This window comes from Panthera onca, chromosome A1, assembly GCF_046562875.1.
Source record: "Panthera onca isolate mPanOnc1 chromosome A1, mPanOnc1 haplotype 2, whole genome shotgun sequence".
Taxonomy (NCBI): domain Eukaryota; kingdom Metazoa; phylum Chordata; class Mammalia; order Carnivora; family Felidae; genus Panthera; species Panthera onca.
This window is the reverse complement of record NC_138339.1, coordinates 101,276,532-101,292,816: the sequence shown is the minus strand read 5'-3', so window position 1 is coordinate 101,292,816 and position 16,285 is coordinate 101,276,532. Positions and strand designations below refer to the sequence as shown.

The 16,285-nt window shown below is 39.3% G+C and overlaps 1 non-coding gene and 1 pseudogene across 2 annotated transcripts in view; both read right to left on the bottom strand.

Annotated features, from left to right (window-relative positions):
• Positions 1-16,285, bottom strand: part of LOC132681269 (small ribosomal subunit protein eS27-like) — a 36,376-nt pseudogene that overhangs the window by 16,467 nt on the left and 3,624 nt on the right. The window lies entirely within an intron of this gene.
• LOC132682533 (U6 spliceosomal RNA) lies at positions 10,417-10,521 on the bottom strand. Its single transcript, XR_009611719.1, has one exon. It is a non-coding gene; the product is annotated as a U6 spliceosomal RNA (small nuclear RNA).

Below are 16,285 nucleotides of genomic sequence, written 5' to 3'. Positions count from 1 at the left end.
TGTCACACCATCATAAGTCAGGGACCATCTGTACATACTTCCCTCACTGATTTAAGGTATCACCTTTATTATACATCAACTTTTCTCATGTTTCTTTCTGGACCTTCTTTTGGTCTTTTTAGACCTTCAATTCTCATGCCCATACCACACTGGTTTAATTTCCGTAATTTTATGTTGGGTGGTATCTGGTAGAACTATTTCAATCCTTCTTTATTAACATTTAAAAAACATTTCTAGGGGCGCCTGGGTGGCTCAGTCAGTTAAGCATCCAACTTTGGCTCAGTTCGTGATCTCACAGTTTGAGAGTTCGAGCCCAGCATTGGACTCTGTGCTGACAGCTTGGAGTCTGGAGCCTGCTTCAGATTCTGTCTCCCTCTCTCTCTGCTCCCCTCCCTCCACTTGCAGTCTGTCTTCCTCTCTCAAAAATAAACATTAAAAAAATTAAAAGAAAAAACATTTAAAAAAACATTTCTAGACTATTGCACATTTATTTCTCCAACTGAATTTTGGAAATATTTTGTCAAAGCTTTACTTTTCCACTTACTGTTGTAGGAATACTTCTGTTCATCTCTCTAGCAGCTGTTCTTTCCATTATTCAATAATCATTGCCTGTGCCTACTGTTAACCTGGCAATGGGCTAAGCACTGGGGATATAAAAATCAGCTTGATGCAATTCTTGCCTTCAAGAGGCTTAAAATCACAGGTAGGAAAAGAAAATCAATGAATTTGGGTTATTCAGTCATGATTTCTCCTGTTGGGGAGTACTTTAAGGCTAAAGTCCAAGAAAAGACATTGATGTATCTTCTGAGAGAAGTGGCAGAAAATGAAAATAGCAAGAGGTGGCCAGCCAGTGCCTCACCACTGGGCCTGGTAAGTGACCTCAGGAAGGGTCCATGCTTACTGTGTAACATTGGAACCCTAAGATTCCAAAGATATGTTTTGGGAGTCTTAAAAGTCTACATTCCCTCTTAGCACTATCCAGTGAAGTCTGCATTTTCAGTTTCCCTATCCCATGCTAAAGCCTCCTGTCAGATTATGTTTCACCTGCTAGCAAGAGTGAGTATCCTGGTCTGTTACACAGCTCAAACCAGCATAAGTCAGGGACCATGTGTGCACATTCTTCTCACTGATTTAAGGTATGACCTTTATTATACACTGTATTTTTGTGTCTTTCAAAGCATTCTTTGCCTGTTTATATAATCCAAAATCCCCTACAGTCTTGTGAGGTGAGCAGATATCATAATTTCTACTTGAAAGGTATATAAATGGATGCTTTGCAGAGCTAGCACGTAAGTTACGTGATCTGCCCAAAGTGCTGGGTACAGAGCCAAACCTGGAAGGAAAGTTTCAGGTTCCTGGGCCAGTTCTCTTTCTAGCATACTCTATGGCCTACTGAGTAAGCCCAATCTTTCTGTTTAAGGCGTTTCTAATAGCACTATTCAACCTGCAAATGCGTAGGTCTAGAACTTCATTATATCTCTCCTCTACCCTTCACCCTCACCACTGTAAAGAAATGGGGGATCCCCTTGCTTTATACTTCTGCATCTAAAACAAGAGGTTGGGAAGAAAAGGAAAGATGCTAGAACAAGATTAGGGTGAGGATCTAGATGGAGGCCAAAGAAGTGGAGCAGAGGGGAAATGGGCCTTTCGGGGACCCCAAAAGGGTTGAAGGAGTTGAAGCTGTCACAGTTTCCTGCTAATTTATCTTCAAAGGCTCCCTGGTTAAATCCCCAGTCACTCCAACTCACTTCCTTTTTCACTGAGACCATTAGTAGCTTCTGAGCTTCTGAATTTCTCTCCTTCTCTGGGCAACTAAAGAATAGAATTCAGACTTAGTTTTTCACTTCCATAGATATACCTTTTAAAAATACACATACAGGGGCACCTGCGTGGCTCAGCTTGTTGAATGTCCAACTCTTCAATTCAGCTCAGGTCATGATCTCCTGGTCGGTGAGTTTGAGCTGCACATTGGGCTGTGCTGGCAGTGGGGAGCCTGCTTGGGAATCTCTCCCTCTCTCTCTCTCTCTCTCTGCCACTTCCCTGCTCCCACTCTCTTTCTCTCAAAAATAAACATTAAAAAAGAAGAAAGAAAAAAAGAAGAACTGGGACAGAAGATTAATCTGCAGCTCTTGCAACTGGGCATTTCATTACTGCAGCTGAGACTTAAAGGGAGGAGGAGCTTGGGGTTAATGTGGGGGAAACGGGCTGGATGCTGCCAAGACTAACATTAGGGATGGGTGGGGGCTGAGAACAGCTGTGGGGGAGTGTTCTTCCTTACCTCAGCATGGACCAGCTGGAGGGAATGAAAAGACAGAGGAGGTGGGGATCTGGGCCAAGGAAGGGGAAGGAGAAATATTAAGTCAAGCAATTGGGAGAGAATTACTATAGCAAATTCTAGGGTCAGAGGAGGGAAGGTTTGGCCTCTCATGCATGTGTGTGTTGATGGGGGGTGGGGAGGTGGGGGTGGTGGCAGTTAAGTGACCTAGGTAACTGAGCAAAGTCAGGCTTGTAAGCCACTGCAAAGCCTGCTCTTGCAAGTAATGTGTATACCATCTGTCTCTCTGTGCCAGGGGAAGCACTAATAAATGTTACATGTTGAAACTTTTGCATAGCTTGTACATAAAAATTCCATATGCCAATTGACTGGACTACATGAACACATCTGTCAAAAACAGGTCTCTTAGGCACAATTTAGGACATTCCAAAGCAGCTTTATAACCGTTTCAACCTCCAAATGGTATGAATTAACTCTCACAAGCCAGGTCCATTCTCTGAGTGGAGAACTGGGCTAAACGTCCAAATAATTCAAGTCAGAAACACTCTTTTGCCTTCATTATAGAGAGTATCAGTAGCAAGGTCTTTTTTCCCCCGAATTATACTGTTGATTGACTCAGTGTTTGATGTCACATTGTTAACATATGTTAACATGGCCAGAATGATAAAATACTTTATGTATAATGGGCTTCAAAAGGACGCTGTTTTTAACTTCTACAAGATTGTTACTCCACTAACATCTACAATTTCCAACCCACACTGACACCAGTAGGTGATTAGATCTCAGGTGCCAAGGAGATTTATTTTGAAAAAGCCATTATACAAGAATTCCTGAGATGACCCTTTTACATACAAGAATTCCTGAGATGACCCTTTTACATCCGTTCTCTCCCTGCAACAGGAGACGCATGAAGGAGGAACACAGCCTCTTGGGGGCAAAGCTTAGCTGTGAACTTCATGTGCTCAGTCTCAGCACTCATATTAACTCTAGGAACTGGAAACTTTTCTTCTTTTTACCTCATAGGGACTTTTGTTTCTGTTCTTACTTTTATGAAAGTATCTTCAGAAAAGCAAGTGTAAGTAATGAATGAATGGATGGGATGGATGAATGAACTAGATAATAGAATCAGGATCTTCAAATGTCTCAACATGAAGGAATAAGTGGAAGAGCCCAAGAGGACATGTAATAGGTGTGAATGAAAATCACACGTAAGTCTCAGAAAACTAGAACTGGATGGAGGAAGAACTCAACCTACCAACAGGACCTGTGAAGAAAGGCTTAGGGATTTCCGTTTATTACTCAATAGGTATCGGCAAGCTAGTCAGGCTGCCCTGGTGACTCTGCTAATAGGTGAACACCATCCAAAACAGGTGAAGAGATTGCCTTCCTCGATTTGGGCTCAGATACTATGTTCAGATAGACACCTAAGTTTAACAACAAATTGGAGTGGATCCAAATAGGGCAACCAGACAAGACATAGGGCCTGCCCCTAAAGAATGTGTGCGCAATAGGGGAACTGAGTCAAATGAATGGCAGTTCAAGGAACCTGTGGTTATGTTTAGCCTCAGAAAGGAAAAGCTTAGAGAAAGTAGTCAGTATAGAAAGAATAAAATTTCAGTTATCAAATACTTGAGGATCTGTTATAAAAGAGATTAAGTCTGTTTGGTATGGAAACATCGGAACCAATTAGTAAACTTCACTGGAAGATAGAGTTCACCTCAACGTGAGGGGGAGAAAGCTGCTTTTCTAAAAATTTTTTTTAATGTTTTATTTATTTTTGAGACAGAGAGAGAGCATGAACAGGGGAGGGCCAGAGAGAGAGGGAGACACAGAATCTGAAGAAGGCTCCAGGCTCTGGGCTGTCAGCATAGAACCCGACGAGGGGCTTGAACTCACAGACTGTGAGATCATGACCTGAGCCGAAGTCGGACGCTTAACCGACTGAGCCACCCAGGCGCCCCGAAAGTTGCTTTTTAGGCTACATGTTAGCATATCCACTCCCAGTGGGAGTGATAGTGCCCTCAAGAGACGTACTGTGCAAAGTATGGGATTACAAGGGTTTCAGGCCTTTCAAAGCTCCACCCTACTCAAGAAAAAAAAAATCTTTTTTTTGATTCTCAAAGGGTTTATTGGGGTTTCCTGGGTTAGGAAAAGGAGGGGACTCTTTTTGCTCCACACAAGGCAAGTTCTTCAGACATCATCTCCCTTCCTCTCCCCTCCCTCTCTCTTTTCCTCTTCCTCCCTCCCTCCCTTTCCTCCCAGTAGTTCCAAGAAAATCTTATTCCTTAGTATATAATTTCTCTTGTTGAGCTTTATTGGGCATCACGTGTGCAACACAGGCATTAACTTGGAAGATACACAAATGGATGCCAGATCAGTACTACATGGTGAATAGGGGGCTGTGATTTGAAGACTTTCTCTCAACTGCTCAATCTCAAAGTCATATTGTGAGTGGTGGCCTGCTGTACTGTTGGCTGCCATTGGCTGCCTTGAGGATGTTGTCTATGTTGGATGCTCGGTGCTAGTGTGTGACTTGAGCCTTGAGAAGCTTAAAAAAAAAAAAAAAGGCTTGTATTTCTTTTAAAAAACGGCTTGTATTTTGGGCCGCTTGGGTGGCTCAGTGGGCTAAGCGTCCAACTTCAGCTCAGGTCATGATCTCACAGTTCATGAGTTCGAGCCCCACATCAGGCACTCTGCTAACAGCTCAGAGCCAGGAGCCTGCTTCAGATTCTGTGTCTCGCTCTCTCCCTGCCCTTCCTCCACTCATGCTGTCTCACTCTCTCTCAAAAATAAATAAACATCAAAAAAAATTTTAATGGCTTGTATTTTACTATTTAATCCTACAAAAGTTAGTCAATCATCATTCACTATGCCAAGGGCTGAAAAGAAGTGTCAACAATATTTGAGTAAGCATCTAGCATCTAGTTAAAAGACATTTTCTCATATCAAGCAAAACTTAATACCTAGGAAATTTAATTTTCTTCAATTGTTACTGTTTTGCTGAAAAAAATAACCATTTTGAATGATTTCTTTTTAAATTGATTACATTGCTATTATTATATACTTCTAAAATTGCTAATATGTATATTGATTTGATACATTACAGTTTCTAAGTAAACTATATTAAAAGTTACTCAGCAAATATAGTTATAAAGTTAAATGCTAATAGCTTTTTCTTTTTTTAAGATTTTATTTTTAAATCTCTTCACCCAACGTAGGGCTCGAACTTACAACCCTGAGATCAAGAGTCACATGCTCTACCAACTGAGCCAGCCACGCGCCGCTGATTATCAATTTAACTAAAATTTTAACTTAAAATTTTACTTTGTTGTTCTTAACCCTGCATTAGTCAGCTTTATACTTACTCTTCTTATATATAAAGCACAAATATGCATATAGTAAATAAGCATACAGTGTCTGTGGTGTTTAAAATCTCATGGGCAGGTGATTAGGCAAAAACATGTCTGAAAGGCTCTTTAGAGGAATAATTGTTTTTGAATAATTTTTTAAAAGTTGAGAAACTGTGAATTAAAGGCATCGTAGGCTTTTTGGCATGAAAACATTTTGCTGTTGGTTTGCCAGGATGAATCTCAGCCAAAATTTGAAATGAGTTTATTCATCTTCTTTTCTTGTCCTCGTGTCCCCTTTCTTGCTTTTGTTCCACCCCAGGTTGTTGTCTATCTTCTAAAGACAGAATCCCATTGCTTAGCTCCAGTGGTGGTAGATGATCCAGGCTTGTCCAGCAGTGGACATGGCACTTGAGTCAGGCCAATCACAGTTAATCCTGGGACTCTTGCTGGAACTGAGAAGAGATCCTTTTCTGTTAAGAGTTACATTTGCCAGGCTGTGAGCCTGGAGCTGTGAAGTCTCTCTTTGGCATAACCTGTGCCAAGGCTACCAGAGAGTAAAACCAAAGGAGAGAGGCAGTATTCGGTGGTATCCCTGAAAACCTAGATCTAGCCAAGCCTGAAGCTATCATAGGAACCCCTGGAGTTCTTGATGTCTTTTGTGGCTTAAGCCAGATGGAGTTCTGTCTCCGTTACCAGCAACCAGAAGCGTTTTCACTTTGTAAAATCAACACTGCCCAGTTCATTAATTCCATGACTCTCTATCCAGGGTCCAGGAACCCCTCTTTGGTTTCTCACTCAAAGCTGCTTTTCCCATTTGGGGACTTAACCCATCACCTCTCCCTACTCAAACTCCACTCTCAGGGAGACTGTTATAGTTCTTGCTGGTTATGATTTTGCATCTGAGACACTAATCTTATAGCAGTATTTTTAGTGCAACTTTTATTTTCTTGGTTAAATTATGAATTAGTGTTTATTTGAAGAAATGTGTTTTATTTCCTTTTTGTAATGTTTGCTCTATATGTAAATATACATAAATTATGTGACATTCTATCATCAGCTCACCAGTCATTAAGTATGTACCATTAAGGTGCTACACACTGAAAGGCCATAAACTTAAATCTACATGAAATTCTACTCTGACCTCCCCGAAAAATGTCTATTGTTAATTTATGACAGATAAACAGAAGGTGAAACTGATTTGGTAATTTTATTATAAAGCATGTAAATACAAAAAAATTTTTTGTGTGCACAAGTTAGGGAGAGGGGGAGGGGGAGAGAGAGAGAATCTTAAGCAGTGTCCATGCCCAGCATGGAGCCTGACTCCGAGCTTGATCTCACCACCATGAAATCATGACCTGAACTGAAATCAAGAGTCAGACACATAACCAACTGAGCTACCCAGGCGCCCTAAATACAAATTTTTAAAAATTGAACTTTGGTATAGCAGCCAATATATTTTGGAATTTGTAAGGTTCTAATTAGTATATTCACAAGCAATTAAAGCTGTTCGGTATTCCTCATGAGTATTCCATTTAATAGTCCTATCCTCAAAAATCTGAAATTTAGTGATCTTTTTATTTTCAACAACTCCAATCCCAAAGGGTTTCCAAGGAAGGAAGGGAAATTTGGAAGCAACAAAAGATGGCTTCTTTATTCTGTGGGTGCACAATCAATTAACATTGTTCATCTTTTTGTGGACCCAAATCGTTGAAGAGCAGACCAAATAGCCTGGAGTGTGTCATTTTATCAGCCTCAGAAACTGATAGCCAAAAATGGGATTATTTAAAGAGATTTAATTCACTAGGAAGATTTAAGTTGGGTTACATTACACTTGAGGACAACCAAATGGATTCAAAAGGCATCTGAAAATATAGAATGGGGAATAAGGAGCCAGGATTTGTGATATAAATTCAAAAGTCAGCAGAAAGTCAACTGTGGAGGCTCAGAAAATGGCTGAACTCTTTGGCTCCAAGAGAGAAAAGGAGAAGGTCCTGTGGAAAGTCTAAGGAAAAGGAAAGAAGGAGAGCCTAAAAACATTTTTATTTTTTATTGTTTGGTTTTTGAGAGAGAGAGAATGAAGGTGAGTGGCAGAGAGGAAGATCTCACAACCATGAGCTCATGACCTGAGCTGAAATCAAGAGTCAGATACTTAACCTCCTGAGCCACCCAGGAGTCCCCCCGTAAAAAGATACTTGAAAAAATAAGGCAGGCCAGCATCAAGAAAAAAACAAAAAAACCAACCAAGAGCACAAGGCCATTTTGCCAGGGCCCATATCTTCACAGCTATTGAGAAGGTGAGAACGAAAGGCTTATAATTGAGATTTTGCTCAATAGGCAACAGGGCAATCTTTGCTTAGGTTATATGTTACATGTTAAGTCATCTAGTGCATAGGACTTCATTTTGATCCTGGTTGACGGAAGACAGATGTCTGGCATCTGGTTCTATGACCCAGCGTGGTCACTGTTTAGAGCCCCTGGCATTCACTCTTGGCCCAATCTCTGTGGGAACCATGACTTGACAAGAGTTGTGCACCCAGATGTTGGGGGAGTGGGCAGTAATATGAAATATTTCACTCAAATTACATGGAAGAAGATTTTTTTAAATTTTTTTGAAGATTTTATTTTTAAGTAATCTCTATATTCAACATGGGACTCAAACAACCCCAAGATCAAAAGTCACACGCTCTACTGGTCGACTGAGCCAGCAAAGCACCCCCCCTTTCGTTTTGATTTTTAATGGTACATATTTTTGGTACCTATTATCAGAGAGCAGTAATTTTGCTATACTCCAAATTTCTTATAAAAATTTTAGCGTGGAATATTACCTCTGTAACTAATAGTCTGTGGAAGTGTCATGCTTTATATTCTTAAACTAGCCATTTCGTTCATACCCAAGCTGCAGCTATCAGCTAAGTGGGGCCGAAAGCTCCTAAAGTGATCAACCTCACCCTCTTCAAAGTCTCCACTGATTTAATGAATAGACAAGTCCATCAAGAACAGCTCTGGATTATTTTTAGCCAAACCTATGTGTGAATTCCCTCTACCTCTCTCCCCCTTACCAGCCTCTTCACTTCACTCTGGCATTATCTTTTGTGGCTTTTTCCAAGTCTAACTTTCTCCTGTTTAACATCTTCATGACACCTCCACTCACTTTATAATAAAACTCAAGGTCCTTAGCATTGCCTCCAGGTTCCCTCATAATTGCTTTGTCTTTGTAGCCTTACCTCTTGCCACTGACCTCCATATTAAACTTCAAAAATTCATTCATATACTTTGCTCACAATTTTTGGCATACTCAAGTAACAAATGAACTAGCTATTTAATATTTTTTATATAGATCAATTTTAATTATTCCAATAGATTATTTTAAAAAGGAAACTTTGTATTTCTACCAAAAAGTCAGTTAGCAAGTTACCTTCAACTGCCATATAGCGAAGATAAAAGTTTAATTCTACCTAGATAATGCTGCCAGCTGAAGCTCTGAGATTAAGACAACTTTCCTCTTTTTTTTTTTTTTTAATGTATGTTTATTTTTGAGACATAGAGAGATGGTGCAAACAGGGGAGGGGCAGAAAGACAGGGACAGAGGATCTGAAGCAAGCTCTGTGCTAACAGCAGAAAGCCTGACGTGGGGCTTGAACTCACGAACTGCGAGATCATGACATGAGCAGAAATCGAGGTGGCCCCTTAATTGACTAAGCCATCTAGGTGCCCCCAAGGCTACTTTCTTTAAAAGGAAATTAGCAAATGTTACAAAGCTGTTACTTACTAGAGCCAGCCAAAAAAGATGTTCTTCTTACAAAAGATGCAGAAAAGAATTGGGAGGAGATTTCTATCACTATGTAATGACTTATCCACCATGAACCACCTAAATCACTAAAATCTGCTTAGTGAGGGAAGTGTCCCATGGTTTGGGAAATAATACTCTAGCTTGTCAAATTCCTTGTGGTTTGTGCCTCCTTATTCTTCTGTGCCTAAAATGCTCTCCTCTCACTCTTACTCAGATGATTCCTCTAACCCTTCAGACCAACGAAATACTCCCTGATGTGCAATTCCAGGAGAAGTGTGATGCCCTTCCTTCCTGCTGCCTCAGCATCCCATCTGTTTCAGAGCACAGAACACCACACTGCAATTAACAGTTTGTCTCTTCCACTAAACTGAGAACTTTTTAGGGCAGGGCTGCTTCTGTCATCTCTGAGGTCTCAGCACTACATGACCATTCCTAGCTAGTTCATGTTTCTTTATATATATGTGCACATAAATGAATAAATAAAATGTATGAAGATCAATCAATCCATAGAAGCATACTAAGACAATAGTTCTCAAATTTCTGGGGAAACTTGATAAAAACACAGAAGCCTAAGCCCTGGCCCCAGCCTCCTTCAGTGAGCGTGGCCCTCTAGCTACATTTGTTTCTTTGAGCTCTCCCAGAAATTGTGACTCACAGTCAAGTTTGAGGACCTTTACAGGTAAGCAAACAGGTTCAAATCTATTTGTCCAAGGACTGCAGTCGAAATGAAACTGGAATAACTGACCATAGTTTGTGAAGATTTCCTATTCAGTCTTTTAAAAAAATTGGGGGTCGGGGAGGCACCTGGTGGCTCAGTCAGTTAAGCGTCTAACTCTTGATTTCAGCTAGCTCATGATCCCATGGTTGGGAGATCGAGCCCCACATTGGAGTCTGCACTCAGGATGCAGCCTGCTTAAGATTCTCTCTCTTCCTCTCCCTCTGCCCCTCCCCCACTCACACTTTATCTCTCAAAAATAATAAAAAAATTTTAAAAATTTAAAGAAAATATGGAGCCCTTCACAAATTCGCATGTTATCCTTGCAGAGGGGCCATGCTACTCTTGTCTGTATTGTTCTAATTTTAGTTTAAGTACTGACGAAGTGAACGCTCAATTCAGTCTTGATAATGTATGTGAAAAGGCTATTTATAATGGAAATATGAAGCCATGATTCTGTTTTAGTGAGTACAATCAGTTTTATATACTGATTTGTACTCCTCCTCATTTGTTTGAATCAACAGCGAAGAACAATATCTAAAAATTAGCCACAGGGGGAACCTGGCTAGCTCAGTCAGTTAAGCGTCTGACTTTGGTTCAGGTCATGATTTCGTGGTTCATGGGTTCAAGCCCCACGTGGGGCTCTGTGCTGACAGGCCCAGAGCCTGGAGCCTGCTTCAGATTCTAGGACTCCCTCTCTCTCTGCCCCTACCCTGTTCACACTCTGTCTCTCTCTCTCTCTCTCTCTCTCTCTCAAAAATAAGTATTAAAAATTTTTTTTAATAATAAAAAAAATAAAAATTAACCATGATACTCAAATTATAACCATGATTTGTGCTTTCGACACAGATTTAATGCCAATGTCATTCTCTTCATGTATTCAGCAGATCTGAGCTCAAAACAGACTGTATGCTCAGAGAAAATAAGGGAGGATAACATTGAAATTTTCAGTTCTGTAAAACTCAGGAGGGTGAAAAATATTACTACCACCTGATTAATATTTTATAGCAAAAAATATTTATTATTGGAACAGAGACCCCAGAAATAAATCTACAATTATATGGTCAATTAATCTATGACAAAGGAGGTAAGAATATACAATGGGGAAATGACAGTCTTTTCAATAAATGGTGCTGGAAATACTGGACAGCTATAGTAAAAGAATTAAACCGGCCTACTTTCTAATAACATACCCAAAATCAAGCTCAAAATGGATTAAAGACCTCATCATGGGACTTAAAACCATAAAAATCCTCGAAGAAAACACAGGCAATAATTTCTCTGACATCAGACATATCAACATTTTCCTAGATATGTCTCTTGAAGCAAGAGCAACAAAAGCAAAAATAAACTATTGGGACTACACACACACACACACACACACACACACACACACACACAAAACTTCTGCACTGCAAGGAAAGCCACCAATAAAACAAAAAGACACCCTATATCAAATGAGAGAAGGTAATAGCAAATGACACATAAGAAGTTACTATCCAAACTTACATAAGTGAATATCAAAAAAACCCAAACAATCCGATTAAAAAAATGGGCAGAGGACCTGAATAGACATTTTCCCAAAGAAGATATACAGATGGCCAACAGACACATGAAACGATGCTCAACATCACTCATCATTAGGGGAATGCAAATCAGAATCACAAAAAAAATATTACCGCATGCCTGTCTTGTCAAAAAGATGAAAAACAAGTGTTGGTGAGAACGAAGAGGAAATGGAAACCTTGTGCACTGTTGGTGAGAATACAAACTGGTGCAGGCAATGTGGAAAATAGTATGGAGGTTCCTCAGGAAATTAAAAATAGAAATACGATATGATCCAATAATCCCACTATTGGGTATTTACCCAGGGAAAACAAAAACACTAACTTGAAAAGATCTATGCACCCCTATGTTAACTGCAGCATAATTTACAATAGCCAAGACATGGATATAACCTAAGTGTCCATCAAAAGAAAAATGGGTAAGGAAAATGTGTGTACACACACACACACAGGAATATTACACAGCCATAAAAAGGATGAAATTATGACATGGAAGGACCTAGGGTATGATGCTAAGTAAGTCAGACTGAGGAAGACAAATACCGTATGATTTCCTTCATAAATGGAATCTTCAAAAAAATGAATAAACAAACAAAAAGCAGAATCAGAACTATAAATACAGAGAACAAAATGATGATTGCCAGAGGGGAGAGTGAGTGGAGGGAGGAGAGGTAGGCAGAATGGGTAGAGGGGAGAGGGAGATAGTTATAGAATGAGCAAGTCACAGGATTAAAAGGCACACCATCATGAATACAGTCAATGATATTGTAATAGTGATGTAAAGGGACAGATGGTAGCTACACTTGTGGTGAACAGAGGGTAACATATAAACTTGTCAAATCACTAAGTTGTACACCTGAAACTAATGTAACATTGTGTGTCAACTCTACCTGAATAAAAAAAACAATAAGGGGTGCCTGGGTGGCTCAGTCCGTTGAGCATCTGACTTCGGCTCAGGTCATGATCTTGTGGTCTGTGGGTTCGAGCCCCACATTGGGCTCCCTGCTGTCAGCCTGTCAGTGAAAATCCCCCTTCCAATCCTCTGTCCCCCTCTCTCTGCCCCTCCCCCAAAGTAAATAAACATTTTTTAAAAATAACAATAAAATAACTGAAAAGGAAAACCTGAGATACAAAAATGTTGAGGAAGGGGCCCCTGGGTGGCTGGGTTAGTGAGCCTCCAACTTCAGATCAGGTCATGATCTCGCAGTTCGTGAGTTCGAGCCCTGTGTCAGGCAATGTGCTGACAGTGCAGAGCCTGGAACCTGCTTTGGATTCTGTGTCTCCTTCTCTCTCTCTGCCCCTCCCACATTTGCCCTCTCTCTCTCTCTCTCCCTCTCTCTTTCTCAAAAATAAACAGTTTTAAAAATCTTTTAAAAATTATGTAAGTAAAATAAATACGTAAAATATTTGAAATAATAGTGGTGCTATATTCACGGTATAAGGTAGCCTGGCACTCAGCATTTATTCAAATTTCTTTTAAGCTTACTTTCTGTACTATAAATGTTGAAAAGTTAAGAACTACATTTCCCAGATATCCTTGCAGTTAAGTGTCCTAGAAGTAAATGATTTCTGCCAATTAGGTACATGTAAGTAAGATCTGGAGTGTGGAAAACCAAAGCCTTCTTCCTGCTGCTTTGTTTTTTGGATGGCAAGCATGGTGGTGAATATAGGAGTTATTTTCTGCAGCAGCTTTTTAGAGCACAGTCATTGGCTTTGTGGGCGTTGAGTATTACAGTATCTTCTTGATTCTTACATTGTAGCTATGGTAGTCCATCCTTAACACTGATAATTCTAGTCCTGGGGTCTTGATTCTCCATCCACCTGACCGGTAGGGGCAATAGCAACAGCTCCCTTAACAGTCTAGCTCTGATATACTATCCTAGGACTCATTTCTGATGGTCTAGGCTAAAGTCCACTCTTCCAGCCTTTTAAATAATATTCTAAGCCCCAATTCCCTATACTAAATCCCTATATACTTAAAATAGCCAGATCTATTTATTGCAACTGAGTGCAGACTCATGCAATTAGCAAAGATATAAAAGCATCCCAATTAATCTATAGAATCTCAATAAAATTTTAAAATAATTTAACAAAACCTAACATGTATATGGAATAGAAGCCTGCAAATAGGTCAACTTCAAGAATGAAAAAAAGACAGTCATCCTACCATATATTAAAAATATTGAATCTATCACCCAAATGCAAACAACGAAATAATTATTTCTGATTTTTTTCATTCTTTTACATCAGTGATAAATGATACAGGAATATACAAAATGAAACGTCCTCTAGGTTTAAAATATGGATAGTTTTATTAACCAAATGAAGTTACTAATTATATGTTCATCTTTTAAGTTATTTTCTACCCTGACAACTTCTGTTTTGTCTATAAATAAATAAATAGTAATATATAAGCAGTATGACATATCTGACAAACAAATAGTGGGTGTCCTGACAGTTAATGTGAAGGGTGTAGACTTCAGGACAGCCCTTCAGCCAAAAGAATGAAATACCCCTGGGGGTGTGTAATGATCCTGGTTGGCACTAGACTGGAGCTTGGGAAAAGATCAAGTACTGAAACAAGAAGCTGAATCAGTTACAATTTGGTAGTCATGAAGTTATCCCAGAGTTTACATTTTAAAGTGTTTATAGATTTGGCTTCTGCAGTCAGATTGCTTTCTTTGAGCAAATAAAATCTTTTAAAAATTTTTCCCCAATAAATTGCAGAGTATATCGTTAAAGGTGCTAAAACGTAACCTAAAATAGAAAAGGCAAAACCACTTTTTCTATTAAAAAGTTAAGCTCTGCTGGCATTCTCTACCAGAAACACTGCTTCAAACTGTTGAATGATTTATTTACTTTTACTTCCTAAATTTGTGTTAACTCCACCCACTTCCCAGATATACCTTTAGAGTTTAAAATTATCCTCTGGCTCTCTGTGTCCTCTTCTCAAACCAAAGTTTAAACCACTTTAACCTGTAATACCTCTGCAGCTCCAAAATGATATAAAATGCACACAGTGTCAATCTCCTACATCGCCTTCCTTCTTCCTACTACTCCTTATTCTCTAAACCAAGAATACAAGTTCAGGGGCACCTGGATATCTCAGTCGGTTAAGAGTCTAACTTCAGGTCATGATATTGAGGGTTCCTGAGTTTCCTTTCTCTCAAAAGTAAACATTAAAAAAAAAAAAATACAAAAAACAAGTTCAGACTCCCAAGAAGAGCAAACAAGGATGTTGGATGTTGGCAAAGTTAATAAGTATTAAATTACAATATTTCTTTAAAAAGGGTATCAAGGGGCACCTGGGTGGCTCAGTCGGTTGAGCGTCCGACTTTGGCTCAGGTCATGATCTTGCGGTGTGTGAGTTCAAGCCCCGTGTCGGGCTCTGTGCTGACAGCTCGGAGCCTGGAGCCTGCTTCAGATTCTTTGTCTCCCTCTCTCTCTGCCCCTCCCTGCTCATGCTCGGTCTCTCTCTGTCTCAAAAATAAATAAAAACATTAGAAAAAATTTTTTTAAATAAAAAATAAAAAGGGTATCAAGTTTCCATTACTTTCTTGTTGGCAGTATTTTCCAGCCACTTAAAAGATACACAAATAAACAGTATATATATTTTTTCTGCAGGATTTTAGTTTCCTTGAAGTTCTCTATACTCCTGTTCTTTATATGCCAAGTCCTCTCCTGTCTTTATAAATTACAATTCCACAAACTCACTAAAGAAACTAAAGTTTACCAGTTTGCCGCTCCTCCTCCTCTTGTTGCCACATCAGTTTTAATACCAAAATGCTGAAAATAGCAACAAACTCCATCAGCCATACTGATGCACTGTTACTGTAGCACTTGCTTCTACTCTAGTAGAAGATACAATTCTCACTTTGATTTATCCTATTCACAAGAAGGCCCCTACTGAATCATCAGCATATAAGCATAGAGAAATTGAAGTACAACTAATAAATACTAGCAAATGTTGCAAGATAAAATGAAAGAAAACTGGCCTCTATAAAGCATTATTATCTTAAGGAATTTGAAAGACTTCATGAAGATAATAGAATTGGGGAGATTTACATAGCTGTGAAAGCCCTTAAAAATATTTTAGTGTGTTTAACAAACAGTATGCTAAATAGATAATCAGCAAAATTTGGATAACGTAGACTTCCATGCTTTGCTTTCATGACTCTCCAGGAGCTTCCTACCATTTATCATCCTTGTTTGACTGCAGACAATACATATTCTGAGAGCAACTTATTTTCAGTGGGCTTTTTTTCCCCCCAGCAATTAAACATTTAAAGTATTTTTTTTTTTTTTCTTATAAAAAAGTAATTGACCTCCTTGGTTCCACTCTGGTCTCAGAAATACAGACTATATTAGGTGACTGAGATTTTTTTAAAAGATGCTTTGGTGGCGCCTGGCTGGCTCAGATGCAGGAACATGGACTTTTGATCTTGGGGTTATGAGTTCCAGCTTCACATTGGGTGTAGACATCACCAAGAAAAATAAAAAAATAAAAAAAAAAAAAACAAACAGAAAGATGCTTTGGACATCCCTACGACTTCAGTAAATCTTTCCTTTTGAAGCACACTTTCCTCTCCC